Source organism: Microtus oregoni, unplaced genomic scaffold, assembly GCF_018167655.1.
Source record: "Microtus oregoni isolate MIOR12 unplaced genomic scaffold, Mior012 000050F_006, whole genome shotgun sequence".
NCBI lineage: Eukaryota > Metazoa > Chordata > Mammalia > Rodentia > Cricetidae > Microtus > Microtus oregoni.
This window is the reverse complement of record NW_024543230.1, coordinates 17,650-40,789: the sequence shown is the minus strand read 5'-3', so window position 1 is coordinate 40,789 and position 23,140 is coordinate 17,650. Positions and strand designations below refer to the sequence as shown.

The following is a 23,140-nucleotide window of genomic DNA, read 5'->3' as shown; positions in this document are numbered from 1 at the left end:
TCTAGGATCATTGGGCTACCAGGCGACCCTGTTTATGTGCTGAGGAGTTCCATCTGGACGGGTGAGTGTGTGCTATCCAGGGGCAGATTGTCCAGGAAAAGAGCACAAACCCCCCTCCCCCAGCTCCTTCTGCAGGGCTGTCTTTCTTACACACGGCCTCCCCCCAAAGCCTGCGTTTTCTGAAAGGTTCTTTGCTCAGGAACAGTTTTCTGCTCCTACATTAAGGCTACCCACCCAGAGAGGTGAGTGTCTGCCAACCGGGCAGGCCTCAAGGACCCCCGAAAGGGAGCACGTGCACCTTCAGCTTGTTGGCATGGTGTCCTGTGTTCTACTTGTCCCCGCCCTGCCCCCCAAGACCCCCCTTTTGTCCGCGGGTCATTGGACTACCAGGCGTCCATGTTTTGGTGTTAAGATTTTATCTTAACAGGTAACCTGAAGAGTATTTTTCTTTGCTTGATGTATTCATATACATTTACATTTATTATGAAATCAATACTCTTGGTCACTTAGAATCATCTCTATTCTATTACATGAAAAGCCATAGGTAGCACTTACCTTAATGATGTCTGTGAGATGTTCTGTATCCTAGATACAAGGATTCCTTAATCTGGTGCATGGTTTTCAAACTTGTATTCCCCATCAGGGCATTGTCTTCATTTATCAACCATTACGTGGAAGAGCATACAGCTGACACTTGATGGACGTCCTAACAACAAGCTTCTCAACTTATAAAAAGAGGTTTGTTATATCTAAGAAGTTTGGTTTTTATTGCTTTTATTGAGCTATACATTTAGCTCTGCTTTCCTACCTTCCTATACTCTCCCCTTCCTCCTCTCCTTTGACCCCCCCCCCCCCCATGGCCAGTTTTCTCAGGAATTCTTGTCTTTTTCTCCTTCCTATGTAGACCAGCAATGTCTCTCTTTCTTGTCTAGGTTGTCTGGGGTTGTGGAAAGTAGGCTGGTTTTTCTTTGCTTTTTATCCAAAAGTCACTCATGAGAGAGTACATATTACATTTGTTTTTCTGGGTCTGGGTAAGAAGTTTGTTTTGAATCCATGTTCCTGAGCTTGAAGGTATTTAGGTTGTTCCTCAGTCTGTTCCTCACTGCCTTCACATCCTTCATTGCACCGTTTATCATAGCTAGTTCTGTTGCTCTTTCTCTCCCATTTCTCCACCACACATTTTGCTCACCATAATGGCTTCCTGGAAGTAGCGGGTCGACCTGTGAATGTCTTCCCTAGCCCAGGCTTTGACAATGCAGGCTTGCCTGTGGGTGTGTGGCACCTGCCTGAACAGAATGGTGTCAGGCAGCCTGGGGATATCTTCCCGGCACCCAATGACTGCAATGTTTTAAAAATTGTGTGTATATTGTAAGCATTGCTGCTCAGATGGAAAGGGATCCTGGCAGTCAGGAGCCAAGGAATACCACAAATTCACCTTAAACTTAGAAGCTCACAGCCCTGCTTCAGGGAAAGCTTTTCCCAAATTAACAGCTCTGCTCTGGTAGGGGAGGGTTTCCCTAGCCAAGTTGTTACAGCTCTGCTCAGATCCTCAGAAGAGTAACAACTCTACTCTGCTAGGAGAAGCTTTTCCAGTTCTGCTCCCCTCTCCTCCACTCGTCTCCAGTTGAAGTCATTGCTTCTCTGTTCTTCTTAGGCAAAGAAGGTCTCACCCAAGCCTCATTCAAGAGATTCACTGGGAGGGAAGAGTCCAGGAGGTGGCTGACCCTGCAAAAGTGGGAAAGGCAGCTCCCAACTGAACAGGTACAGGGTGGTTTCATGCTCAATGATCTGCTGGTTTTCCTGCTCAGGGATTGGTTGGTTTAATGCTGAGATATTGGTTAGTTTGTTTTGCCGAATTGGTAAGTGGAAGAGTGTGTTTCTGTAGCTTTGGTTTCAGGGGCAAATGTGTTTATTTCACTGGCCTTTTTTAAACGTTGGACTCTGGTTTCAGGGCCAGTGAACTGATTCTAGTCTCAGGGTCAGTGTATGTTTCTTTTGCTCTGGTTTCAGGATTAGGGTGTGCTGCTTTGGACAGAAACGGGTGTTGCTCCCCTAGAAACAGATATGCAGTCCATTGTGGGCCAGCAAGTGAGTGCTGAGAACCCAGTCTGGGTCTTCTGTAAGAGCAGCAAGTCCTCTTAACCATGGGGCCATCTCTGCAGTCCAAGTCATCAAATATTAAACGTAATTACTATTTTTCTACTTTTCCCCATAATGACAATAGACATCTTCTTATACTCAGGTAGGTAAAAGTTTCATTATTATTTACCAATCCATAAAGTTTCATTTCTATGTTAGTTAGGTTTTCACTCCCAACCACTGCCCTACCCTGTCTGCAGGAAATTACAACAATCTGATATTATACCAGCACTCGGGAGGCAGAGGCAGGCGGATCTCTGTGAGTTCGAGACCAGCCTGGTCTACAGAGCTGGTTCCAGGACAGGCTCCAAAACCACAGAGAAACCCTGTCTCAAAAAAAAAAACAATCTGATATTATAGACAAATTAATATATATGCTGGAATGTATTAGAATAGAACCAGAGTTTAGAGACATCTGGCCTTCATTCATCTTGAATATATGTTTAAATTTATCTATTTTGTTGCCTATGATAATTGTTCATTCTTAATATTAAATGGTGTAGCAATGTATAGCTACACAGAAACTTTTATAATTTATTTTTATTTTATATGTATATATGTTTGCCTACATATAGGTATGAAGAGCACATGCATGCCTGGTGCCCATGGATGCAAAGAGAGGGTATTGGATCCCTTGGCACTGGAGTTACAGTTGGGAGCTGCCATGACAGTCTTGGGAAATGAGTCATTTACCTGTAGCCTGTTGTTTAGGTTGTTTTCAATTTCAGTGTCTTTTATATAAAGCTGGTGTGAACTGAAATAAATAAGTCATTAAAAGAAAATATGTCCTCTTCCTCCAGGTTATATATTTGGGAATGTGATGGTCAGATGACAATTAACATATCAAGAAATTGGGAAATACTTTTCCAAGTCTCTGTCCTGTTTTCCATGGCCACCAGCAGTGGGTATGAGAGTTTCATCCTCCACAACCTGCCAGGTCTTTGTATGACAAGTCTTTATTTCTGAGTATTTTATGGGTGTGTCAAGAGTCCCCTCAGAGTCACCTGTCTCTCTTCCCTAAGTGTTAAGCATGTTGCGGCTGTATGTTTCTCTTAGTGGAGCATCTACTCACCCTTCTGGCCAACTTTTATTTTCTGAAATGTCTATTTTCTTACTGGCTCTTTTTGAGGTTTGGGAAATCTGGAAACAGTAAGACTGTCACCTGATACACAAGTTCCCACATTCATTTTCCCAGGCAGGAAAAATATGTTACTAACATATATTTGGAAGAGTGGACATTTTCTCACTTTATGGAGTTCTTAACAATCCAGTTGTTCATTTAATGAAAGGAGGTTTGTTATATCTAAGAAGTTAGTCTGTAATTCATTCGTTTTCTCCTACACGATTCATGTTTAGGTTGTATTCTTTTCAAAAAAATATTTATTTATTTATTATGTATACAATATTCTGTGTGCATGTCTGCAGGCCAGAAGAGGGCACCAGACCTCTTTACAGATGGTTGTGAGCCACCATGTGGTTGCCGGGAATTGAACTCAGGACCTTTGGAAGAGCTCTTGACCACTGAGCCATCTCTCCAGGCTCTAGGTTGTATTCTTGATCAATTATCTTTTAGATTTCTTTTCACTATGTACTGAGTGTCTGCCTGTATGTCTGTGTGTACGATATGCGCATTTGAGTGCCGATGTCCACAGAGACTAGAAAAGACTGTCAGTTCCCCTGGCTCTGGAGTTATAGGCATCTGTCGGCCACCATATGGGTGCTGGAAACTGAAGTCAGGTCATCTGCAATAGCCAAAGGCACTCTTAACCTCGGAGATGTCTCTAGTCCTGTGTAGATCCTTTGTTTGTTTTGGGTTGACTTTTGTATCCTGAGATAAACAACTTGTCTATATTTATATTTGTGCATGGGGATGTCTGCTTGTCCCAAAATAAGACAGAAGACAGGGCATTGAAGGGGATATGAGAGGGAATACATAGCCCCTCATCCTGTGATCATTTTTACATTTTTAGGACATTCAAGAAGCCTCAGCCCAACTGATAGAGCCAAAATTACCTGCAGATATGATGCAACTATTCCTAAAAACATCTCAAAGTAAGTTTAAAAATAAAAACAAACAAACTGGGGTCTGAAGATAGGGTTCATTCTTTTATATTTCTGAATGTCTTCCAGAGGATCCAGAGTTGATACCCAGCACCTACCCAATGGTTGACACTGTTTGTAACTCCAGTTCCAAGACATCTCAAACTCTGGTTCCCTCTGTGAGCAGTAGGTACTCACTCATGTGGTGCACAAACTTCCCTATGGAAAAACATTCAACAAATATAAATAAATTAATTAATTGTGCTTACTTAGGACAAGAATACTTGTAAAATCACATATTAACCTTAAATTTAATTTACTAAAAGAAATTTTAAAAGCGATAAGAACATTTCAAAAGATTATTTTTTTATTTTTGACTTTTTAATAACATATTGTATATTTTTCCTAATGGGAAAACAGAACCTATTTAAAGACTCAAAGTATTCTTACATGTAATTTTAAAACAATGTAACTCTGAGAGCCATAAAAATCTTCACATTTCTCACTCTTCTGCCCTCCTCACACACCCTTTGTACTGACACCTAATCTCAAGTGTCTCTCTCTAGTCCTCACTCAGGCCGTCATGCATGAGCCATCCTTATTCTGTGTGAGCTTCTATCCACAGGATTAATAAGCTCACAACCTTTGCTTCATCCTGGCTTTTTCTGAAAGTTTTTTCTGCAGCCTAGACCCAGTTTACCAGGGTCAAGGTCATCAAAGGACAGGGTGATCCTCAGGCTGAAGGTCACGATACTGGGCTGCTCCTCCCTACCACTACAGGGAGTCCCAAAAAACCTCGGTGACCAGCATATTCCTGCTTCATTGAAGTGTCTTTGTGTCTTTGCTAAAGGTGTCCCCTCACACGTGTGTGACTCTTCTGTCCCCTTCATATTCTTTTCTGTCTTATTGTCATTACCAATCAGGCACGCTGTCTTCATTTCTCTAGGTTTATAAGGAGTCTGGAAGTCATGTGTTCATCCTCCAAGATTTTTCCTTTTGAAGGTGTTTTCATGCTCTGGTTTTTCATATTCACTATGAGTTTCAGGATAAGCCCATTAGTTTATGAAAAGTCTGTTAGATTTCTGTTGGTATTGCACTGGATCTATAGGTCTTTTTGAGGAGAACAGACACCTGTATCTTCCATTGCATGAAGGTGATTGCAGAGTGAATTCTAATTGGTCTTAATAATAAAATCTGGAGTCAGATATTACGAGGTTGAATCTATAAGATCAGAACAGCAAAGCAGCCAGCTTCCAGTTCTTTCCTCTATGAAATCCTCAGACCAAATGGAGCATCCTGTCTCTACAAGACCTCAGACTGAATGCCTGGATCTCCTATCTCCTCCCACCTTATATTCCTCTCTTCAACAAACCCTGGGAAGAAAAGTGTGAGCCACCAGTGCCTGACTCTCTTTCTGTTTTAGACTGGATCAATCTAGTGTATCCCAGGGTGGCCTTGAACTCGCAGAGATCCATTTGACTGTACCTCCTGAGTGTTGGGAAAGGTGAGTTCCAACACTGCCTGTCCTCTCTGGCTAACTAGTGGCTATCTGCACACACTGATTCTCAGGCAAGCTTTATTGTCATAGGACAAACAAAATATCACCACAGTCGACGAATCTATACATCTTTACTCTCAGCAATGATTTGTCCCATTCAGTGTCTAGGCACAACAGAGAAGTGGGCAGAGTTTTTCTAATTATTTCATATTTCCTGATGCTATCTCCAGTGACAGGGATTTTAAATTACAGCTTCCACACATTTCACTGTGGTCAAATGTCTGTGGGTAGATTTTAACAAAAGCTCTCTTTTAGGTTGAAATGTCAGGTTTCTTTCTCTATGATGAAAATGTCTTTGAAAACATATATTTGCTTATGTTTCAATTTCAGTATTTTGAAGTTGCAAGTTAATTATGAGAAAAGAAACAAATGTCCAACACCCAGTTTGGGGGAAATTTTCTAAGGCAGCCACAGGTCTAATGTTTGCCCAAATGGAATCTTTGGAATCATAGAGATACTCCTTCACCTCCCAGCCAGCTCCATCAGGTAGGTGTTGAGATCACAGTGGAGAGAAAGAAGGGGATACATGTGAAGAGTTAGGTATGTATGTGTAACTCCAGAAAGATTTGTATTATGTAGAATAATTAGGTAACTTTTTTCAAAATATCTAATAATATTTTTGCCAACACAAAAGGGTCAAGGTTAGTACTCGTGTGTTTTCCCTCTTGTTTTCCCATCCAGTCATGCAGATTTTAGCAGTGTCTGCTGTAGACTGTTTACAGAGGGGGTGTTTTATGGATGGGTCTTGCCATATGGATTATTACCATGACGCCTGCTAAGTGTTGCTCTGATACCTACTTCCCTGTGCAGTTACTAGTATACAAGCATTGCTTGTCTTTGAGTAAAGTTTCCCTTTTATCTTTTGTTTATTAATGGATTTACTCATGCGTTTGTGTCCACTCAGAAACACCCATTTTTTAAAGGAGTACCACTTTGTCATCATTATATACTGTGATGCTTAAATTATCCCATAACATGCCCGTGCAAGGACACACATTCAAGTGGACCTGCTCTTCACTTGTTATCTGTCTAGAATTCTGGATTATCTGACCACCCCCAGAAGACAGTAATCACCAAATGCTAGCTGTCAGTGACACTTTGTCTCCTCTTTCTGTCAATATCAGGTCTCTTCTATGATAAGAACAACAGGAAGGCAGAGAGAACACGCAGAAGGTTGACAAGAAGCTGACATGAGCCCTTGTTTCCAGTATGTGAGTCATCAGTGCCACCAGTGTGTGTGTGTGTGTGTGTGTGTGTGTGTGTGTGTGTGTGTGATGTGTACATGGGTGTGTATAGGAAGGGTCTGTGAGATGAACAAAGAAGAGGAAGATGTCACTGCACATCTTTGACTTGACTGGATGCAGACAGACTACTCCATCCCTATATTCAGTACAGTAGAGTGCATGAGCGTTCTCATCGCCTTCTTCCCCTCCCCATGAGATTTCTCTCCCCTTACTCTGCCTTCTAGTAGAACAGGGGAGAAAACAGTGAACTCTCCATGCAAAACCAGCTCCTGGAGAAGAACCAAGTGTGGTGTGGTCTTGTCAGCCTGTTACCTGAGCAAGAGTGACAAGATCATGTGGGACTCACCAGGTGAGTCATTTCCTTTTCTCTTCCCATCCATGTGACCTGCAGCGGATCTGTGATGCCTTGTAGGAACACATCCTGTTGCAGCAGGGTAGCAGCAAGAGCAGCACACTGTGGAACAATGACATTCATAGACTCCCCAGATGACAGAAGTCTGCATGGGTTCCTTTAAATGACCAGGACTGAAATGGAAGCCATCCCTTCAGACCATTTCCTGAATGGGTCATGCATTTCTGCATCACATTTGCAGGGAGTGCTTATTAAAATGGTAGAAATCTGGGTCCACACTAGACACCGAATCAAACCCTGTGAAGTGTGGTGTGGCATAGCCACTTCTTTCTGATGGCTGTCCACGTTAAAAAGTATTGCTACTGTGTTTGTTATTCTGTCTTCTAGGATATGGAGTCACAGACTGCTTAATTCCATACCGTGTTCTCTTGCTACTCCCGTAAATACCAGTGTGTTACATGGCATGTCAAATACGCATCAATTCCTTCATATATATTTATCCAGATATTCACATACTGGCCTCTTTTGTGAGTACCTTGTTCCTGCACTGTGAAGACTAGCACGGGTTCCTGTATTTTGTGTTAGATAGGCAAACTGTCAGTAAGCAGAAGAAATCAGTAATCAGAGCAATTCCATGTATTATTGGCGCTTTAAAGATCATAAAGGGGACAGGAAATAGTTGTGATGGAGATTGTGGTACGTGATGTTACCCCCTAAAGTTTTCAGAAGTTAGCATGTGATCTGAGTCCTGAATGGCAAAAAGAAGCAAGGCCATGCATAAGCCATGTTATGGGCGTGCTTGCCCCCATGGAGAACAGTGGATCTAAGAGCAGGGGACAAGGCCAGTGGCCAGAGCCTTGAAGACAATGTGGACACTGCTTGGGGATAGGGTAGAAAGGAAGATGTGTGTCGTTTTCAGCTGACTATGACATTTGGATTATATGATCAGTGTGGAAGGTGAGTTATGGAATTGACATGATTTGATTCCTTTTGGTGGAAGGTGACTTGGCACTGCACAGAGAAAGGCCTGGGGAGGGCGGGATGAGGGAGTGTGTGGAGACAGTGGAGATGGTTCAGAAGACAGGGGAGGGATGGAAGTGGATTGAAAGAGGGATGAAGCCATGCTGCAGTGATCAGCGTGAGAGCTGCCCTGTGCAGCCTTGTCTGGGAGAAGGCAGATAGCACCTGTATGCGCTGTGCATTTTCCTTGTGGAGACGTTGCTCTAACATCTCTGGATTTGTCTGACCACTTGGAGACACAGTGCTTCCGTTTACTGACATCAGTTGTTGCACGTGTATTTGACACAGGGTAGTTTGAATACCCAAACTAGTTGTTGTAAAACTTAGTAATTTAACAACGTGTCAGCTGATGAATAATTTTCAGATGTAAACTTTTCTAAGTAAAACTAACTGTAGAAGAATTTCCAAAAGAATAAGAATCTAACATTTGTCTAACGAAAAGCAAACCTAACGTTTAAAGTATTTTTGAAAGTGGTTGTTCTACAGCATGTACTGCTCTTGGCAGTTTTACGGATGAAGCGAGTAGGCTTTAGGCAGAGTCAAAGTGAAATCAGTCTCTAGGTGCTGCAGCTCCTGCTTGTCCCTATTCTTTCTCCAGGAGACTACTGCCTTTAGAAATGCGTATTTTTGACAGGTGGGCGTGGCACACACATTTAATCCCAGGACTCACGAGACAGAGCAGTATGATGTCTGAGTGCAAGGCCAGCCTGTAATTCCAATTGCATACATCAACATTAGTCTGTCACATATGCAGGAACTTCTGACTGGCATTTAGAGCAGATGTTGTAACTAAAGGCCCATAAAATCAATGAGTGAGCATTCTAATGCTCTCAATTCAGAGTGGTAAGCACAGCTCAGAGATCACAGCTCACTCTGTTTCGTGCCTCACAGATATGCCCAGCCTGTGTTTGGAAAATGGGTCCAGCACATCCAGGCTCAGGGAAGCAAAGTTGCTGGGCCTAGGAAGGTTCCACATCTCTCTGACTCTAGAACAGTGGTTCTCAGCCTGTGACTTGTGACCTCTATCCCCCAAACTATCTATCCCCCCCAAACGTCTATCCCCCAAACTATTTCCATTATGATTCTTACCTGTAACAACTTTACAGCGATGAAGTAGCAACAGAAATAATTTTCTGGTTGGGATCACCACACATGAGGGACTGTATTAAGAGTCATGTCACAGCATTAGGAAGGCTGAGAACCACTGCTGTACAGATATCCAAACACAGAATCCGGCTTCTCAGATATGTCTGGGATCCCTTCATCATTGTCCCCATACTCCTAGGGAGGCACAGCCCCACATCACGACACCCACACTCACATCTCCGTGCAAGGGAAATCCTGTTCTTCTTTCTCCGTCATTTCTATATCCACACACTATGCTATATTTCCAAATTTTCTTTTTTTATGTCTTCAGCACTGAGCTTAAGGATGTGTCTGATTCTTTGACCAACCTTTTTCCTGTTTTGTGATTCTTCTGCAGGGTCTGGGTCATTGTTCTGCACACACAACCACAGAGAGTACAACAGCAGCCTCCAGTCCCTTGTTGCTGACCTTTGAGGAAGCTGGGCATGTAAGGTAGGTTTGCTCTCAGGAGACTTGCTCTCAGGAACAGGATGTCCTTGCCAGAGGCTGGACTCGAGGATGCTGCAGCACATAGATCTGCCCAGCATCTGTGGCCCTGTCCGAAGCTCTTCAAAACTGTGGTGGGAGCACATGTGGGGATTTTTAAAAGTGGTCCCTAGACACTGGTATGGCTCCCCTGGCAGTGCAGGACATTCCCAGCTATATTCTTGATTTTTCTGGTAGCTGTTCAATGAGAATGCTATACCATGAAAAGAAATCACTGGTGAATTTAAAAAGCCACAGTATGGGGACTGGCGACATAGCTCTCGAGGCAGAATGATTGCCTAGAATGGAAATTGCTCTGTGTTCTTTGACCCTCTTGATGTGGGAGTGATTTCTTATTAATAAAGAAACTGCCTAGACCCATTTGATAGGCCAACCCTTAGGTAGGCGGAGTAAACAGAACGGAATGCTGGGAGAAAGAAGCTGATTCAGGGAGTCGCCATGATTCTCCCACTCCAGACAGACGCAGGTTAAGATCATTCCTGGTAAGCAAGCTCGTGGGCTACACAGATTAATAAAAATGGGTTAGATCAATATGTAAAAGCTAGCCAATAAGAAACTGAAACTAACGGGTCAGGCAGTGTTTAAAAGAATACAGTTTCCGTGTAATTATTTCGGGTAAAGCTAGCCGGGTGGCGGGACACAGCCCGCCGCTCCGTATTTCAACAGAGTGGCGCCCAACGTGGGGCAGGAACCCACGACCCTGAGATTAAGAGTCTCATGCTCTACCGACTGTCCAGACAGTGAGATGTCTCTGTCATTTCTAGAGTTTTCTTATTTCTTGTTTACTTAGGTAGTATTATATCCTTCTGGAGTCTTTGATGGAGTTAAAGAATGAATAGATAGTTATAGTTTTCCGTAGTTATGATAAAGATTATTGTAACTTTTACTTGATAACTGTTATATGTAATTTTGCTATGTTAAAGCCTTTTTTTTTTTTTTTGTTTAAACCGAAAAAGGGGAAATGATGGAGGAAGGTCATTGGCTAATAAAGGAACTGCCCTGGCCCATTTTATTGGTTAGAAAATAGGTGGGAGGAGAGGAGAAGACAGGACAGAACGCTGGGAGGAAGAGGAAGTGAGGTCAGAGACTCACAGCTCTCCTCTCGGGAACAGACGCCTGAGAGAGACGCCATGCCCTGCTCCCGGGATGAAGCTCCGACCCAGGATGGACATAGGCTAGAATCTTCCTGGTAAGCGAACCTTGGGGTGCCATACACAGATGATTAGAGATGGGCTAAATTAATATGTGAGAATTAGCCTAGAAGAGAATGGGCCAAGCAGTATTTAAAAGAATACAATGTCTGTGTAATTATTTTGGGTAAAGCTAGCCGTGGGGGCGGCCGGGTGCCGGGGACGCAGCCCCGCTGCCCCTACTACTACACCCTCTGGGCATGTTCACCCTCACCTGTAATACCAGCACTCAAGACGTAGAGGCAGGAGGAAAGAGATGTGAGAGTCATTACTGTTTATGAGCGTATGGGTCCCAGCACCCATGGCAGATAGCTCACAACTGCCTTTAACTCCAGCTCCATCAGGAGTCAATGCCTCTGCCCATCATGTGCATACGACAGACAGACAGACAGACAGACAGACAGACAGACAGACATAATTAAAAGTAAAAATAAATCTAAACAAGAAAAAAGAAGAATCAGCTCCAGGTCATTGAACCAAGGGGAAAACACAGTGGAATTTAAAATATGAACATTATAATGGCTAATGGACTTTAACAGTCTACAGTCTTGCTGGAGAGATGTTCAGTGGTTAAGAGTGCATTCTATTCTTGCTGAGGACGCAAGGTCTGTTTCCAGCATCCATTTCCAAAATGCGTGATGGACCGTACCTCAGCTCAAGGAAGGTATGACCTCTCCTGACCTTTGTAGGCACGTGCATTAATGTGTAAATACACACACAAATATACACAACATAATTATTATTAAGTTATGCACATTCTTTGCCTTAAAATCATTTACAAATTAAAATAATTGCTGTGAAACATTAAAGAAAAATGCTCAAATGCCAGGCAATAATGAGAACAGTTTTCATTCGCATTATGTGGCAAATGCGTGCACTTCCAGCTATTTGAACACTGGGGTTACAGGATCATTACTGCAAAGAAGTTTCAGAACAGCCTGAATAGCATAGAGAGGCCCTGCCTCAAAATGAAAACCAAACAAAAACCAATAATATCTCAGAAAATGTGAAATTTCTTAGGAAAACAATCTTAGAGTACATGGTTTTTCAAGAGATGTGGATCATTATAAAATAATTTTTTGCAGGGAAATCAATGATAAAATTACTTATTTCGTGGGAATTCAACCATATACATGTAGAAATGGAATGAAAATGTTACTGGGCCGAGAAGAAAACAGTAGCATTAAGAATGTGTTTACATTAAAATGAATACTTGAGCTGGAGCAGTGTGCTAAGCTGGGAAGACCAGCAGCACTCTGAAGGCTGAGGGAGGAAGGGGAAGAGTCCCAGGCTGGGCTGGGCTGCTCTGAGACTCTGCACTAAACACACAAAGTAGATATCAGGACTATTATCATTCCATTCACTGTGGGAAAGTTTCAACTTAGTTCTGTCATGGGAAAACATCCTCTTTTCACTGGATGTTAGGCAGAGCCCTGTGTGTCCCTGGCAGACACATTAAAGATTACCATCCCCTAAATGGGGAAGTGACTTCCTCACCACCACATACAGCAAGGCGCACAGAAAATGGCGGCTGGGACTCTACTCAGATAGCTCACTCTCAGGAGATTTCCCTGCAGACAGCCCTGTGCCTTAGGGGTAGGAATAAGCCCAGCAACAAACACAGATTTCCTTATGGTAGTACATGTGCTTTCCTGTGGTGTTTGAAATTTCATATCCAGGAAGGAAAGTACTTTAAAGTGTAATCTGAGAAAATACTTGTGCTTGGGTGGTAAAAGTAGGGCTGGGGAGACAGCTAAATCAGTAAAGTGCTGGCCTTGTGGGCATGAGGCCTTGAGTGTCATTCCCAGAGAGCATCATCCAGAAAATGAAGATAAACTACAGGAGGAAAAGTAGCAGGTGTGGCGGGACATGCTTATGTGTGAAGGTGGAGGCGAGCCCATCCCTGGAGTGTGCTGACGAGCTAACCCATCCTGCCTTGCGTGTTCCAGGCCAGTTGGAAACCTTGTCTAAGAAAAACATCAGGGGGATGGCGCCTGAGTTACAGCACCGGAGGCTGTCTTCTGTCCCCTGACCTCACGCGCGCGCACACACACAAACACACACACACACAATTGCTCACGCACTCACAGGCATGCTCGAACCCACAATCGCGCTTTGGATAAATGATTATACACCTTCCATACTTCAGGAGAAGTAGTCATTTTGTTGAGTTTCTGGAGTAGTAAAGACGAATGTAATCTATTCTGATGCTGTGTGCATGCCTCTGTGTGTGTGTGTGGTGTGTGTGTGTGTGTGTGTGTGTGTGTGGTGTGTGTGTGTGTGTGTGTGTGTGTGTGTGTGTGTGTGTGTTTACACACAGAGCTCCACCATCTCTATCTAATGAGGCTGCTTTATGTTAGCCTTAGACTGGGATTGGTCTCCAATCTCGGGTTTACATTTGATATACCTAAGATGTCCAGTTTTATGTGCCAGGAAAGTATAATGAAGTGAAAAAACACTGCCTTATCTTATCTAAGGTCCCTTCAAGTCCAGGTCACAGCCAATGTTCCCTCCCACCCAAATATAGACGCCACTGGGCCCAAGACTCTCACTGATGTAGTCCCCATTATGGCCAGGAGGTGGCATTCAAACTACATGCCTACATTTATTTTCTTTAAAAGGGCTGAAGTTTTATGGAATAGCAATGCGTTTTTAGTGTGTTTGGAAAGCTGGCACACGTATAGAGCAGTTCCATTTATGGATTGCAGCAACTGTAGTGCTCCACAACTCACTTCATCCTCCCTGAGTGTAAAGTGGGCAGTGCACACGGGATACAGAGTGGTGCTCTGTAGAGAATATGAATGTGGTGGGCACCTTGAATCCCCTGACACTGGGATAAATGGATTTCCTAGATTTTATATCCCCTCTCCAGGAGGCTGTGGTACAGTCCCCAGATCGCTGCCTCCCAGGCAAGTTGTATCCTGGTCAGTCACTGCAATTGTGTTGCACCATGCCTGCTGGGGACTTCCAAGAGCAACCTGGTGTTTGTGGTGTGGTTGCCAAGTACGCTTCCATGGTGTTTGTGGTGTGTTTGCCATGTACTTTTCGATGAATATGCTCTGCATATGGCTCAGATGTAATATGTATTCACCCTTACGATGTAGAACAAGATTGGGGCCCCTTCTCTATTGCAGGAAGATCTCCAAAGTATTTCCTTTACCTCACCATCATTTTGGAGCCACTAATTTGATATTGAAAGAGAAATTATCCCCTGTGCCCTACAAGAAGAGATAACACAGAAGAAAAGAGGCAGGAACCCCAAGTCCATTGACAGCCACAGGACATTGTCTGAGCTACTGTTTTGTTGCTGGGAAGAGGCGCTGTGCTGAAGAGAATTTACAGAACAAAGCATTAAATGGGGAGCTTACTTTCAGTGTCAGAGGGTTAGTCCAGTACCATCACTGTGGGCAGCATGGCAGCAGGCAGCCTGGCAGGGCACTGTAGCAGAAACTGAGAGTTTACATCCTGATCACAGGCAGGAGGCAGAGGGCTTTTGAGACATCAGAACTCACCCAGTGACACGCCTCGTCCAATAGGGCCACACATCCTAATCTTTCTTAAATTATTCACCATTGAAACATTAACCATAGGAGCTTACGGGGACCATCCTCATTCAAACTACCACTGTCATGTAAGGGATTTCCTCTGCCCCATTAGCAGCTACAGAGGGAGAATTGGGGCTGGTTGAATACTCATAAGTGCATTGACTAGAATCTGTTCCAAGATGTCAGTCATTAATACAAGAGACTACTGTGTGACATTTGGGGCAAGCAGGAGGCCATTCCAGTTACTTGTCTAAAATAATGTGCTCTTCAGAAGACAGTAATCCCCTTTTGGCCCTCTTCATGGACAAACCTGCGTATACTAAAACTGTAAAGACCTTGAGCACACAGGAATTTATGAAACACCATCTGTCTTGGTCACTGTTCTATCGCTGTGAAGAGAAACCATGAGCAAGGCCACTCTTATCAAAGAAAGCATTCACGTGCCTTGCTTATAGTTTCTGAGGTTGGTCTGTTACCATCACGGCAGGGAGCATGGTGGCACACAGGCAGACATGGTGTTGGAGAAGTAGCTGAGAGTTCTATTACCTGATCCACAGGGAGAGAGAGGCTGACACTGGGCCTGACATGGGATTTTGAAATTCAAAGCCCACCCCCAGTGGCACACTTCCTCCAATGATGCCACTTCTACTCCAACAAGGACACCACATCATCTAAGCCTTCTCAAAGAGTGCCCCTCCCTGGAGACTAAGCATTCAGATGCATGAGCCTATGGGGACCATTCTTATTCAAACCTCCACACCACCTCCAGACTCCAAGAGATTTGAGCTCTGTGTTTGCCAGGCGCATATCCCTGGGAGGGTCTACGCTGTAACTATGAGAACATTAGCAGACAAAAGCTTCCCTTTTGTCCCACATATTAATGCTCCCCCATTTTTCTGCTAAGAGGATTGTGAAATTTCTCTCTTTTGTAGCATAAGGTGACTTTCTCCCCACTTTATGCTCTTATAGGGGTAGCATAAACACAATTTGGCCAGTAAGGTTTCCCTTCCAATTCTGCAGTTGCTTCTAAGATACAGTCTGAGCCATTATAGCAGGATATCAGATGTGCACATAGCCAGAGTTTTGTGGAACTCATCAATTTCTCAGACATGCACAGACAGGTGTTCTCTTCAGGTTCTTAGCTGACTTTGGGCAAATGAAAACATTGTGCAACTTACTAAAACGGGAAACTCAGAGATTTGAATTGTCCCGCTGCTTGAAGAAGCAGGCCCACTGGTGAAAGAAAGTGTCCTTGAGTCATTCCTTGTGAATGGGCACAAATATCCACAGGGGAATTTCCTTTTGTAAGAAGCAGCTATAGAATGAGATGGTGGAACATGCAGGCAGGGTACTACCATATTAAATTCCTAACACACTGAAGTAAGTTAACTATGTATGCCACCCTTGGGGAGCTGGAAAGATAGATGGTTCATGAAAAGAAAAATAATCTGTTAAAATTGGAGGCAGGTGGCTAGGTGCGCACGCCTTTAATCCTAGCACTCGGGAGACAGAGGCAGGTGCATCTCTGTGAGTTTGAGGCCAGCCTGGTCTACAAGAGCTTATTCCAGGATAGGCTCCAAAGCTACAGAGAACCCTGTCTCAACCCCACCTCCCAGTGGAGGCAGGTAACATCTGATGATTTATGTCAGAATGGCAGGACCGCAAGGCATCTAGCCAGGGTCTATAACCATGAGAACTGGGGCGGCTGATGGGGATTCAAGGATCCATGCATTCAGGGCAATAGAGAAATCAGTACACTCTGGTTTGTGGCATCTTCTGGCCACAATAAGAAAGCTTTTGAGAAATTACATTTCCAGTGATTATCTCTGAAATGAGCCAATGGATTTTTACAGAATTGAAATACTTCACATACTATATGGTACATAGAAGGACCTCAATAGATTCCACCCTGGCCCAACTTTCTCCTTCCTACCATGGAAGCAAGGAGAGTGGCTAGAATCAAACAGTATGACTCACATGGAGGCCACCTGGAATGGTAGCCATAAAAAGCAGCCCACACTCATGCTTGCATTGAGCTTCAAGCTTTGGAGCCATTACTGTGATGTAAGGTGATGATGGTGATGGATTTTAGACTGTTTCTTATTAACTTCTGTCTGCTTGATGTATAGTTCAGCATCAGAACATTGATATTGGTACTGGTAATACTGATATTCAGTATCAGATTTCCGCTGACTTATAGTTGACAGGATCATGCACACACGAGAGAGAGAAAGAGAGAGAGAGAGAGAGAGAGAGAGGCAGAGAGATCATAAGCCCCTGACTCTTCAGCCGATTCGTTGTAGCATCGAGATTCCTGCACTGTGAAGTCCTCTGCTCCATTAGCTTCACCATAGACATAGGGTTGCAGACTGAGCTGTCACAAGCACACAGTTAAAAGGAAAAGGAATGGGTTTGTGTGATTCCTCATTAGCCTTGTTCCGACTGTGTAAGTTGGGAATAATGATGCCTTCCTCCTAGAATGGTTAGGAGTGAGTAATGTTAAACATATGATGGCTGAGATGTGTGCAGTTGTCAATGAAACTGTAGACAAAGATCCCGATTCCACCTTTTCTTTCCTCTGGAGAATGTTCCTGAAATTCCTGTAGTTGTTTCATCTGGGACTACTTTCATATGAGTAGCTATTATGCTCTCTCTCTCTCTCTCTCTCTCTCTCTCTCTCTCTCTCTCTCTCTCTCTCTGTGTGTGTGTGTGTGTGTGTGTGTGTGTGTGTGTTTCTCTCTCTCTGTGTTTCTCTCTCTCTCTTTCCCTCCCTCCCTCCCTCCCTCCCTCTTGCCCTCCCTCCCCCTCGTGTGTGTGTGTGTGTATGTGTGTGTGTGTGTCCCTATAAAAAGGATTTTTCTCTTTTATTGAACATACTAGACAGTGTCACCACAATTCCCAGATGCTCATAGTAGCTTTACGAACAGAAACACAATGTTTCCATCAAGGGGTGAAGAGATAAAGCAAGTGTGCTGTCCAAAGCCTGTCATCCCAGCATTTGGTAAACTGAAGCAGGGGTTCCACTCGGGAGCTCCTATTTGAAGGGGAAGGAGAAAAAGTAAAGAGAGCTCTCCGTGGTAGAATGTCTGCCAACAAGCTGAAGGGCTTTGGTTCAATCCTCAACACTGCTGCCAAACAAGTCAATACGATTCATCCATATGTGCAACGATATGGGAAAATTAAACATAAAATTTGTGGATGATACAATACGAATCAAAAAGCCCAAATCAGGGACTGGAGAGATGGCTCAGTGGTTAAGAGCACTGACTGCTCTTCCAGAGGCCCTGGGTTCAATTCCCAGCGCCCACATGGCACCTCACAGCTGGCCATTCCAGAGGATCTGTTGCTCTCATACAGACATACCTGCAGACAACACTCCAACATAAATAAAATAAAAATGAACTTTTAAAAAGCCAAAATTGAACTTAACAAAAACTCTCCTGTAACAATTTTGTAGGGGAACCCCTCCCCTGCAGGAACAGATCTGTTAAGTCGGGGAAGCCTTTCCCTGGAACAAGGCTAGCTATAGGCTGTTTGTTATGCTTATGGTGACTTTGTGGTCGGGATTGCTTTCCAACCGAGCTGCACTGAGTACAACTGCTGTTTAAGCTGGAGTTAACCAGAAGATACCAGTGATCCAGTGGGGTGACCTCTTGCGTTCTGCCCCAATTTTTTCAAGGAGAAGATGGGCTACTTGGAAAGAGTCAAGGGTAGCACACTCCCTTAAGGAGAGGATCCCATATCTCTGCTGCCCTTGAGCCTCCTTGCCCCCAAGTTTCAAAGCAGTAACCAGTCCTTTTAGATCAGTGATCCCTGCCTCTCTCAACCGTGCAAGGATGCCCACCTCAGGGTAACCACAAGAGAAGGAAAGAGGGACACCGTTCTCTTAATCACAACCCCTTGTTCTTGATCAAAACCTGCCCATGTTGTCAAAAAGAGGTGTCGGGTTTCTATAGCAACTGGGACGCACTCAGTCTTCCCCCAAACCGGAAATGACTGTGTACCCACCCCTTCTTCAAGTTCCCCCGCCCCCACTCCCATTTCTGAGAACAAAGCACCTTTCACCCTTGAGGCCACCTGAGAAAAAACGTTCATTAGATTAGGATGAAGACCATTGACAGATTTTAAAAGTACGATTTTAGCTGCAGAATGTGCTTTAAAAGACATTTTGGTCACCATAATGACGTCATGTTTCTAAAGCAATCGCGATGCTAGGATTGTTAGAAAATCTTAAAATGTCTCCACATGGACTTCTTTTCCATGCCCTTGCCTGTCCCTGAAAGAAAACTCTTTTAAGATAACCAAACTAATCACAGTCTTTTGAAAAAGTGTGCCAGGTTGCTTTCTGTTAGCAGAACCCTGTGCAAGTTTTGGAAGCAAATCACATTAGCGGCAGTGAAACCCTGTTTTCGGTAGATGAAGTACATCTAACTAAAAACTTATGGATCGCCTTGATGACGTCAGGTTACTGTGGCAACAGCGACCTGCAGTCTTATCCTCCACTCCAGCACTGTTTACACACAACCTTCCTTTCCCTTATCTTTCTCTGAAGGCAAAACGCTTGCTCTTTTGCAGGCTACCATCTTAAAGGGGGATGTAGACAATTGGCAAAATTCTTCTCAGTTTCTGGACAACAAACGCGTGTCTGTTTGCAGGAGTTTTGTTTGCTATAATTGTGAATATAGGGGACTTTTATCATCAGAGAGACCCACATGTACTTATTATGAAACTGCATAGCCTGTGTTCAAATCTAGCCTTTACACTCCATTTGCCTGCATCAATTCCCATATATTTAAAGTCAGGCAATAGCTCCGTCTCATAGGTTGTGAGAATTTTTTTAAAGTATAACTTACCATTTAGCGTCAGATAAGAAGGAAGTTATTATTGCATATTATTACGATTCCTTTCACAAAGCAATGTGCCTTACCCTCTCTGAGGACTGGGTGGGGGTGGGGGGAGGGAATGGGAGGAGGGGATGGAGTCGGAACTTGGATTGGTATTTTTAGAAATCTAATAAATTAAAAATAAAAAAGATTTCTTTCACCAGTGCTATTATTATGTTGATTCATAAAGATAGGTATGGATTAATATACAGATATGGCTTTCATCAAAGATGGTAACGCCATGCCATTTGCGTTCCTCAGAAAGTATGAGTTACTGGGCTGACATCATGGTTTAACGGGTAAAGCACTTACTGCCATGGTGAAAGTAGAGAAACAACTCCCAAGAATTGCCCTCTGACCTCCACGCCTGGGCTGTATTGCTGATTTTCTTGGTGTCCTGTGCTATTGTAAATGATAGCTTATGCTTCCTTTTTTAAAGACTTAAAATTACATTTATTGATGTATGCGTATGGCGACAAAATATCATAGTTTCCCATTATGTTTCCTCTGAACTTTCCCAAAAACAGCCATTTGAATTGGCAGAAGACACCTCTGGGTACCTACTGAGCAGAGTACTAGGTTTGAAAAGGAACCTTCCCCCACCTCCCACCCCTGCCATGCTCTTGTTTTGAACGCTTGGTCCAGGCTAATGGCTCCATTTAGGAAAGTTGTAGCTTCTGAAGGAGATGGAGCCTAGTTGGAGAAACTAGTTCACTTCGGATGCTTCTTTGGGAATATGTTACCCTACTGAGCTCTCGAATTCCTGTCAGGCAAGTGATGAGTACCTTTATTCTGCCACACACTCCTGTTCTCATGTTATCACGTGGCTGATCATTTGTCTTCTCTGTAGTGGACTGAACCAGGATTAAACCTTTCTTTCTGGAAGCTTTACCTGATGTGTTGGTCACCCCTTTGTGAAAAAAACATCTTCATCCATAGCATGCTAGCAAGGAAATATTTGTTTTTTTTTTTTTTTTTTTTTTTTTATTTTAATTTATTTATTTATTAAGAATTTCTGCCTCGTCCCCACAACCGCTTCCCATTTCCCTCCCCCTCCCCCGATCAAGTCCCCCCCCCTCTCATCTGCTCGAAGAGCAATCAGGGTTCCCTGACCTGTGGGAAGCCCAAGGACTGCCCACCTCTATCCAGGTCTCCTAAGGTGAGCATTCAAACTGCCTAGGCTCCCACAAAGCCAGTACGTGCAGTAGGATCAAAAACCCACTGCAATTGTTCTTGAGTTCTCAGTATTCCTCATTGTCCGCTATGTTCAGCTAGTCTGGATTTATCCCATGCTTTTTCAGACCTAGGCCAGCTGGCCTTGGTGAGATCCCAATAGAACATCCCCATTGTCTTAGTGTGTGGGTGCACCCCTCGTGGTCCTGAGTTCCTTGCTCGTGCTCCGTCTCCTTCTGCTCCTGATTTGGACCTTGAGATTTCTGTCCGGTGCTCCCGTGTGGGTCTCTGTCTCTGTCTCCTTTCATCGCCTGATGAAGGTTAATATTCCTGAGGATGCCTATGTGTTTGTCTTTGGATTCACCTTATTTAGCTTCTCTAGGAACATGAATTATAGGCTCAATGTCCTTTATTTATGGCTAGAAACCAACTATGAGTGAGTACATCCCATGTTCCTCTTTTTGGGTCTGGCTTACCTCACTCAGGATAGTGTTTTCTATTTCCATCCATTTGTATGCAAAATTCAAGAAGTCCTTGTTTTTTACTGCTGAGTAATACTCTAATATGTATATATTCCATACTTTCTTCATCCATTCTTCCGTTGAAGGGCATCTAGGTTGTTTCCAGGTTCTGGCTATTACAAACAATGCTGCCATGAACATAGTTGAGCATATACTTTTGTTGTATGATAGGGCCTCTCTTGGGTATATTCCCAAGAGTGGTATTGCTGGATCCAGGGGTAGGTTGATCCCGAATTTCCTGAGAAACCGAAACACTGCTTTCCAGAGTGGTTGCACAAGTTTGCATTCCCACCAGCAATGGGTGAGTGTACCCCTTTCTCCACAACCTCTCCAGCAAAGGCTATCATTGGTGTTTTTGATTTTAGCCATTCTGACAGGTGTAAGGTGGTATCTTAAAGTTGTCTTGATTTGCATTTCCCTGATCGCTAAGGAAGTTGAGCATGACCTTAAGTGTCTTTTGGCCATTTGAAGTTCTTCTGTTGAGAATTCTCTGTTCAGATCAGTGCCCCATTTTATAATTGGGTTGATTAGCCTTTTACGGTCTAGTTTCTTGAGTTCTTTATATATTTTGGAGATCAAACCTTTGTCAGTTGCAGGGTTGGTGAAGATCTTCTCCCAGTCAGTGGGTTGTCTTTTTGTCTTAGTGACAGTGTCCTTTGCTTTACAGAAGCTTCTCAGCCTCAGGAAGTCCCATTTATTCAATGATGCCCTTAGTGTCTGTGCTGCTGGGGTTATACATAGGAAGTGGTCTCCTGTGCCCATGTGCTGTAGAGTACTTCCCACTTTCTCTTCTATCAGGTTCAGTGTGTTCGGACTGATATTGAGGTCTTTAATCCATTTGGATTTGAGTTTTGTGCATGGTGATAGATATGGATCTATTTTCATTCTTCTACAGATTGACATCCAGTTTTGCCAGCACCATTTGTTGAAGATGCTCTCTTTTTTCCATTGTATACTTTTAGCTCCTTTATCGAAGATCAGGTGTTCATAGGTTTGTGGGTTAATGTCAGGGTCTTCTATTCGATTCCATTGGTCGACTTCTCTGTTTTTATGCCAATACCAAGCTGTTTTCAATACTGTAGCTCTGTAATAGAGTTTGAAGTCAGGGATGGTAATGCCTCCAGACAATCCTTTATTGTATAAGATTGTTTTGGCTATCCTGGGTTTTTTGTTTTTCCATATAAAGTTGATTATTGTCTTCTCCAGATCTGTGAAGAATTTTGATGGGATTTTGATGGGGATTGCATTGAATCTATAGATTGCTTTTGGTAGAATTGCCATTTTTACTATGTTGGTCCTCCCAATCCAAGAGCAAGGGAGGTCTTTCCATTTTCTGGTGTCTTCTTCAATTTCTTTCTTCAAAGACTTATAGTTCTTGTCAAGTAGATCTTTCACTTCCTTGGTCAGGGTTACCCCAAGGTATTTTATGCTATTTGTGGCTATCGTGAAAGGTGATGCTTCTCTGATTTCCCTCTCTGCTTCCTTATCCTTGGTGTATAGGAAGGCAACTGATTTTTTGGAGTTGATCTTGTATCCTGCCACGTTACTAAAGCTGTTTATCAGCTGTAGGAGTTCTTTGGTAGAATTTTTGGGGTCGCTTATGTACACTATCATATCATCTGCAAATAACGAAAGCTTAACTTCTTCCTTTCCAATACGAATCCCCTTGATCTCCTTATGTTGTCTTATTGCTATTGCTAGAATTTCAAGCACTATATTGAAGAGGTATGGCGAGAGTGGACATCCTTGTCGTGTTCCTGATTTTAGTGGGATGGCTTTGAGTTTTTCTCCGTTCAATTTAATGTTAGCTGTTGGCTTGCTGTAAATAGCTTTTATTATATTT

General features: G+C 43.3%; 2 long non-coding RNA genes across 10 annotated transcripts in view; both read left to right on the top strand.

Annotated features, from left to right (window-relative positions):
• Position 1: 1 nt before the first annotated feature.
• LOC121436911 lies at positions 2 to 1,715 on the top strand. Its single transcript, XR_005972876.1, has 3 exons — positions 2 to 61; positions 644 to 738; positions 1,655 to 1,715. It is a non-coding gene; the product is annotated as an uncharacterized LOC121436911 (long non-coding RNA).
• Positions 1,716 to 2,044: 329 nt separating this feature from the next.
• Positions 2,045 to 23,140, top strand: part of LOC121436895 — a 38,354-nt gene continuing 17,258 nt past the window's right edge. For 2 of the 9 annotated variants that reach the window (XR_005972856.1, XR_005972854.1), the window contains exons 1-6: positions 3,634 to 3,684; positions 4,110 to 4,191; positions 6,068 to 6,223; positions 6,862 to 6,944; positions 7,206 to 7,330; positions 9,837 to 9,931. This is a non-coding gene — a long non-coding RNA (uncharacterized LOC121436895). Of the gene's footprint in view, positions 2,185 to 2,939; positions 3,077 to 3,633; positions 3,685 to 4,109; positions 4,192 to 6,067; positions 6,224 to 6,861; positions 6,949 to 7,205; positions 7,331 to 9,836; positions 9,932 to 11,097; positions 11,149 to 13,124; positions 13,383 to 23,140 lie in introns of those variants that run through there. The other 7 variants (XR_005972860.1, XR_005972858.1, XR_005972859.1 and 4 more) reach the window with 7 other exon arrangements.